Source organism: Mus pahari, chromosome 10, assembly GCF_900095145.1.
Source record: "Mus pahari chromosome 10, PAHARI_EIJ_v1.1, whole genome shotgun sequence".
In the NCBI taxonomy this organism is placed as follows: domain Eukaryota; kingdom Metazoa; phylum Chordata; class Mammalia; order Rodentia; family Muridae; genus Mus; species Mus pahari.
The window spans coordinates 76654544-76662005 of NC_034599.1; the positions used below are offsets into that span (position 1 = coordinate 76654544).

Genomic DNA, 7462 nt, shown 5'->3' on the forward strand with positions numbered 1-7462 from the left:
TAAATATACACATGTATAAACATTCAATCAGTTGTGAGATAAATATGTCAATATTTTTTAAAAATTCAAGATTTTTAAGTGTATGTTAGTTTACATTTTTATATATAAAATATCTCTATTATATTTATTTCTAACACATATAAGCAACACTGTCAGGCTATCCAATGTGGCCAACTTTAGGATAATTGTTTAGTGATAACCAAATTCACTGAATTTCGCTTTCTGCTCTTGAAATATTTAATTAACAGTGGCACCATCTCATGTATTTGCAATTGAATACAGCCATCTAATAGAGTATTATTGCTTGGGTGCTTCTTATTTTCTTTGGCTGCTTAGACATGTCTCCTACTAAGATAACTAGAAGTCAGTGATCATTTATTCTAGCTTATTTTCCTATTATCTATCTATCTATCTATCTATCTATCTATCTATCTATCTATCTTTCATTTATCTTCTCTGATATACATATTATCTATTATCTGCATATATATCAATTATGTGTCACCTAGGTATCAATCTATATCATTATCTACCTATTTAACTTCTCTATATCTATCATCTATTATATTTATCTATCATTGGTCTGTCATATATTAACTACCTAGACCCATCCATGCTTTTGGCTCTTTACTTCTCTTTTGAACTTTACTGATACTTAAACTCTATTCCATTTTGTACTTCAACATCTCTCACAATTCTAAAGGATGACTACTTTGCTTGGTTTCCAGGGCCTAGCAAACAATGCTGACTCTTCCAGTAAACTGTACTGATCCACTTTTTCAGGTGGTTATGTCCTTGCTGATGTTTCTTCATCACTTGGCAATTTGCCCCCACCCTAGAGAACTCTATTGCTCTACCCTAAGGCCTTCAAAGTATCGAACAGATACTTTTGTTCTCTGGAGTTTCCTAGGCTCTGAAGCAATTAACTCTGCTTTCTTTGCAGCAGTGAAAAGAGTGCCTCTTTAACCCTTTTAAATTGTATTTTGTGCCCTGGATCTCTTTCAGCTCTACTTATAATAAAACACTTCTACCCAGGACTCAAATTTAAGTTCTTTGGCATAGCACAGAAAAGGGTAATAGTCAGTATGGGAGCCAACCTAAGTGACAGGCACAATTCTTCATTTAAAATTTCTGCTGTATCTGCATTAGTAGTACTGTTTTAGGCCAGACTTGTATGCCCACCTCTTTTTTTTTCTTCACATCCTTCCTCCACAGCTATCCTTAAAAGCTTTGGAAATTTACAAATATCCAAGTCTGCTATAGGCATACTTTGCCTTAGGCTTCATATATACAATGGCATATCTGCCAAGGTCAGAGGAAAGGGCATATCAGAACACTGATGCCTTTCTGTGGAGTCTGTCTGATCATCAATAAACATTCTTCAAAGGTTATGTTATCCTTTCAGTTCATTAGATACTGTTTGAAATTGGATTGAATGCCACATCTCTATTACACTTTAGTAAAATCTGTATATTTTAGTCAGAGGGTGGCAATTTGCTCTAGACTACCCCACCTATACTATGGCTTCAGTACAAAGACTTTTCCTGGCACCCACAAGTAAAATCTTTATTTGATTAAATCTTTATTTGAAGAAAAGGCTTACCCTCATATGCTTATAAATATTTAAAAATCTACCAAAAGCTATTAAGACTGTGAGACACTGAGTAACTTACTTTCTATGTAGTACGTTGTCATTTATGAATCTGGAAGAGCCACTTATGAAGGGCAATGACACTTGGGCATGGCTTTCCTCAGCAATAAGGGATCAGGGGTCACTGTGTGGTTGACAAGGGCTTGTGCTGATAAAACAGAACAAGAGAGGGTAATTAGCAAAGAACTGTAAAAGAGGTGGCCAGCTACTCAGGGGCACCTCTTGGGAAACATATAAGAAAAATACTTTAAAGAGTTTGTAATTTCTGCTGTGGGCAAATTAATAAGACCTTTTTTTGCTCTTCTTCTTATGGAATCTCTCTTTCGGAAAATAACAGTCTCTTATAATGCACATTGAATTGAATCTCATCTAGGAGCTGTTTTGAAGTGCAGAGCTCACTTTCAAAGTGAGAATGGGGAAGAAAAGAAGGAGGCTGCCTTTCATGGCCAGGCACATCTGGGTTACATAAGTCTCACAGAGTAGAGTTTCTGTCCTTATTACTGAAGCCTGGTTTCTCCATCTCACCTGTATGAAAAGCTTTAACTACAATAACATTGCAGAGTTTGCCTGGCTAGGTTCTCAATAATATGATGTACTTAGAGGCAACTTCTTAAAAATAACTTTTACACTTAGCTTATTATCGTAATTCTTAGTTTATTAATAAATTATTTTGCTTTTCCTTTAGGCATCTTAAGGTTCAGTTTGGTAAAATATTTTTAATTTGTCCATTTAGTGCATTTTGTATATTCTAGCTCTAATATATTTGGAATGGAGATGTGTTTGCTTTTGATGAGAAAAGTTTAGTGTACGCTAAGCAAATTCATTCTTTTAGTTCTACTTAAGACACAATTAACATTTATCTTTGTCAGCCTAGACTACTGGATAAAACACAACTCTCTAAATACTAAACACACTGGTAAGAAGTTTCTCTACCTGGGGGTGGGTGCGAGACAAAAGCAGCAGCAACTTTGGTAACATTTCCCTGGAACTGGTAGTAAAGCCCATGTGGACAAGGCACATACACATACATGCACACACACACATGCACACACACACATGCACACACACACACATGCACACACACACTCACATATTCATGCACATGCACACACACACACACACCACTTGAATGGCAGCAGAGACAACATGAGACAACTACAAAACTCCAAAAAGAAACATGCAAGAGAGTGGGGGAGGGCGCTGTGCCATCAAAGGATATTTATTAGGGTGAGTGGTAATTAAGATAGTTGATTTCATGGTGGGAAATAAATGTGGCATTGACCTGAAATGTATAGTGTTCCTCTCGGGATGTTCTCTGAGCCTTAGGTGCTGGAGTTGTGTTGTAGATTCACCTGTTAGAGCTGTGCATCTCCACAATTAGTTAATTTCTATATTTTGACCAGGTGTGGTTTGCCAAAATGGTCTTGATCTGCAGAAAAGAAAAGTTTCTTCTATGAGGAATAAGTTACCTGGGAGTATAAGGGTAAGCATTTAGAGTTCATTTAGGGAAATAAAAAAACTAAATTTATTTTATGAGGTTAAAGAAAATATGACTCATTAAGATTAATTCTCTTTTCTCAATATAAGAGAATTGTCCACATAAGAAAACGTTTTTGGGCAGTCCTCAGTGGATCACAGTCACCAAAATGAAGTTCAATCCCTTCGTGACTTCTGACTGAAGCAAGAACCGCAAATGGCATTTCAATGCACTTTCTCACATTCGGGGAAGATCATGTCTACCCCTCTTTCCAAAGAGCTGAGACAGAAGTATAATGTTCTGTCTATGCCATTCGAAAGGATGATGAAGTTCAGGTTGTTCGAGGACACTACAAAGGCCAGCAGATTGACAAGGTGGTCCAAGTGTACAGAAAGAAATACATCATCTACATTGAACGAGTCCAGCAAGAGAAAGCTAATGGCACAACTGTCCATGTGGGCATCCACCCCAGCAATGTGGTTATCCTGGACAAGTACCGCAAGAAGATCCTGGAGAGGAAAGTCAAGTCCCAACAAGTAGGAAAGGGGAAGGGCTAATACAAGGAAGAAACAATCGCGAAGATGTAGGAGTAGAGACATCTCATGCACAGCTTTCATTAAAAACTACTTAAGTAAAAGAAAAAAAGAAAAGGAAAAAGAAAACATTCTTATACATTAAATGATAGTGTCTATTCCAAAACTAGATCTATTTCTTCTTTCTTGGGACTAGAGCCTCATCAGTTTGACTCCTTGAAGCTGCAATTTCAGGCAGGCATGGCAGTTTAGAAGTTTCTCCAAACTGACAGGCAGTAGTGATAGATTTTAGGATTTAAACTGCCTTTGTTGTTATTGCAACTGTTGAGATTTTACTTTGGGTATTATGAAAAGTTGACTTTCTCTTTCTTTACTTTGTTATTCCTTTTTTCTCCCCTCCCTCCCTCCCTCTTTATACATCTTTCACTCTTTTCTCCCTTTCTTTCTTTCTCCCTTTCTTTCTTTCTCCCTTTCTTTCTTTCTCCCTTTCTTTCTTTCTTTCTTTCTTTCTTTCTTTCTTTCTTTCTTTCTTTCTTTCTTTCTTTCTTTCTTTCTTTCTTTCTTTCTCCTTCCTCCTCTCTCTTTCTGTCTTCTTTGTATTCTCTAAGAAAATTCATCCTGATGAGACATGGGGCCACCAGCAGTGTAGACCAGGCCCAGATTTTCTTTTTACTCCTGAACTATCTGAGTAGATAATGAACAAATAGAGAAGAAATAATCTTTACAAAAATGATTTTATTTTCTTCAGTTTTGTATGCCTCATGGGATATATATATGGTACACAGAGTGTGTTTAGTATAGATAAACATGATTCAGATGAATAAGAGGAGAGATGATGCCATGACCTTGTTTTTGAAACTTCTCTCAGAAACCACAGGGGTGTTCTCCTCCAGCCAAACTCACATCATGTTTATGACAAAACACTTGCATGTTTGTTTCCTTTATTTGTTTGCTTCATTTGGACTTTAGAAATATACTATGCAATGCAGACTAGATTCTTCCAGCTAGCATGGGTTTCACTCCATCCCTTAATTTGCATTAATGTCCCTCACAATATAGCCCCATTTCAGCAAATGGCTTTGCCTATGGAGCTTACTGGCAGCATTCAGGCTTAAAACAAATTGATGCTAGTCTTAAGATGGAAGACAACATTTTTCATGGTTATTCAGACACATGAATGGCTAGTCTGAACATCCCTTGGAGAAAAGAATTCTTTTAAATGATAGCAATCACCTGCAGCAAATAAAATGAAGGGCAATGTTGACAGTCTTCTTCAGTGATTCCTTTCTTTCCTGCATTTGGCTCCGCCCACCTCACTTCTAAATGCTTATTATTAGGAGAGCTAAAAGTAAAAGCCCAAAAGAGACAAATCTTTGTACTTATGAGTGAGAGCCAAGCCATAGACCCCAACACTGTGATGGGAGAACAACCCTGAGAAGCCTACCATTGACATTCACGTTGAATTTGTGTTCTGTTTTTTTCTAAGTCAGGGTCCGTATGGATTTGTGGGCATAGCCAAGGGGAACTAGCAAGTACTCCAGACAGATAGCTACCTGGGAATAAATGCCACATGTCACAACTTAAACAAAAATCCATGCTTCATCTGTCCTTGAAATACCTTATTATAACAAAAAAAGGAGAAAACACAGAAGAGTCACTTTGATAATGAACTCAAGAGACTTCTAACAAGGCTTTCTCTGTAGTAATGCGATTTATTCCCCCTGAGGTATTTGAATATACTTTTTGACAATGAAGGCAACATTTAATGATCAAGAGTATTATAATTAATTTTGGACAAAATTTTATTGTTGAAGTTTGGGAGTAAAATCCCAATGCACTCCAATAAATTTCTACAGTCAAGAAGTAATTGAAAACAGGTACTTTTATTAACCTTACATAATTGAGAATTGCAAAAAAAAAAAAATGGGCAAAGCTTAAAAAGCCAAACACCTCTTGATTTTTAAGTTAATTTATGCCTTTTTAAATTCTTTGTCTAATAGTAAAATACAACAATCTACATACAAGGAGAATATGAACAAAATTAGTCCTGTCTGTGTTTAGTATTTAAAGAGTTCCTCTTACATTTATATTTAATTCACAGGTACCAAAAGAATATCTATAATGAATTTTCCCTGTAATATATTCTTTGAAATTGTGCATCTGTGGTAACTCATAAGTTTATGTACCATAATAACACTTAGCATTTATGTGAAGGTGTTCATCTTCAAAGTGCATTATATACATTAGGAATTTCATCATTTTAGCACATTCTGTGAAGGTAAATACTGTTATCTCTATTTTACAGATAGGGAAACTGAAAAAAACAAGTCATTCATAGGCATAATTAGAAGGGGCATTAGCTTTGTTGATAAGGCAGAAATAACAAAAAGATTTGTGTCCTAATTTTTAAATTTATATAACAGTGCACTACAGCTTTCCTTGAAAATATCATATACCTAAATTCTTATTTTTTTGGCAAATACAGATATATTTTAAAATATGGTATGAATTAAAATTTATCTATGTTCTCTTTAGATTTTCTTCTTTCATTTAAAAAGAAAGGTTATGCACTTTTCATACTAGTAAGAATCTTGACTTGTGTTGCTTTTATATTTCTCCACCAGGCTATTGAGCATTTCCTACTTGGCGTATGTTTGTGAGAAACTGAGGATTTTATGTTTTAACAGTCTACTACTTCTTTACAATGAAATGATATACCTCAGTAATCACAATATGCATGGCAGTATGCAACTACTTAAATATTCTTTTGGAGTATCAATAGTATTTAAGGCATGTAAACACAGATGGTTTCTAAGCATGTTTGCTTATCAAAATGTGTTGCTCCTGTTTGCAGTAATGCTTAGTCCATGTTTGACATTGATGTATAAGTTTACCTAAGATGCCATGGCTTACTAGAATAGTTGCTTGGAGTCCAAATGAACAACAAATTGAAAAAGATGATCATGATTGCCTATGTCTAAGCCCAATAAAGAGGTTAGTATGAAGCTTCTGTCTGGATATTTTCAGAATGATGAAGAAAATAGATGAGCAATTTGCAAATTCATCTGGAATAACAAAAAACCCAGGATAGTGAAAACTATTCTCAACAATAAAAGAACTCCTGGGGGAATCACCATGCCTGACCTCAATGTATACTACAGAACAAATGTGATAAAACAAACAAACAAACAAACAAACAAAAACAAAAAACTGCATAGTATTGGCTCAGAGACAGGCATGCAGATCAATGGAATACAATTGAAGACCCATAAATGAACCTACACACCTATGGTCACTTGATCTTTGACAAAGGAGCTAAAACCATCCAGTGGAACAAAGCATTTTAAATGGTGGTGGTTCAACTGGAGGTCAGCATGTAGAAGAATATAAATTGACACATTCTTACCTCTAAGTGGATTAAGGACCTCCACATAAAGCCAGATACACTAAAACTTATAGAGGGGAAAGTGGGGAAGTGCCTAAAATATATGGGCACAGAAGAAAAATTTCTGAACAGAACACCAAAGGCTTGTGCTGTAAGATCAAGAATCAACAAATGGGACCTCATAAAATTACAAAGTTTCTGTAAGGCAAAGGACACTGTCAATAAGACAAAAAGGCCACCAGCAGATTGGGAAAAGATCTTTACCAATTATACATCTGACAGAGGGCTAATAGCCAATATATACAAAGAACTCAAGAAATTAGACTGCAGAGAATCAAATAACCCTATTAAAAATGGGGTACAGAGCTAAACAAAGAATTTTCAAGTGAACAATATCGAATGGCTGAGAAGCACCT

General features: G+C 35.7%; 1 pseudogene; it reads left to right on the forward strand.

Moving 5' to 3' along the window:
- Nucleotides 1–3297: 3297 nt before the first annotated feature.
- LOC110328510 lies at nt 3298–3715 on the forward strand (annotated as a pseudogene).
- The last annotated feature ends 3747 nt before the right edge of the window (nt 3716–7462 follow it).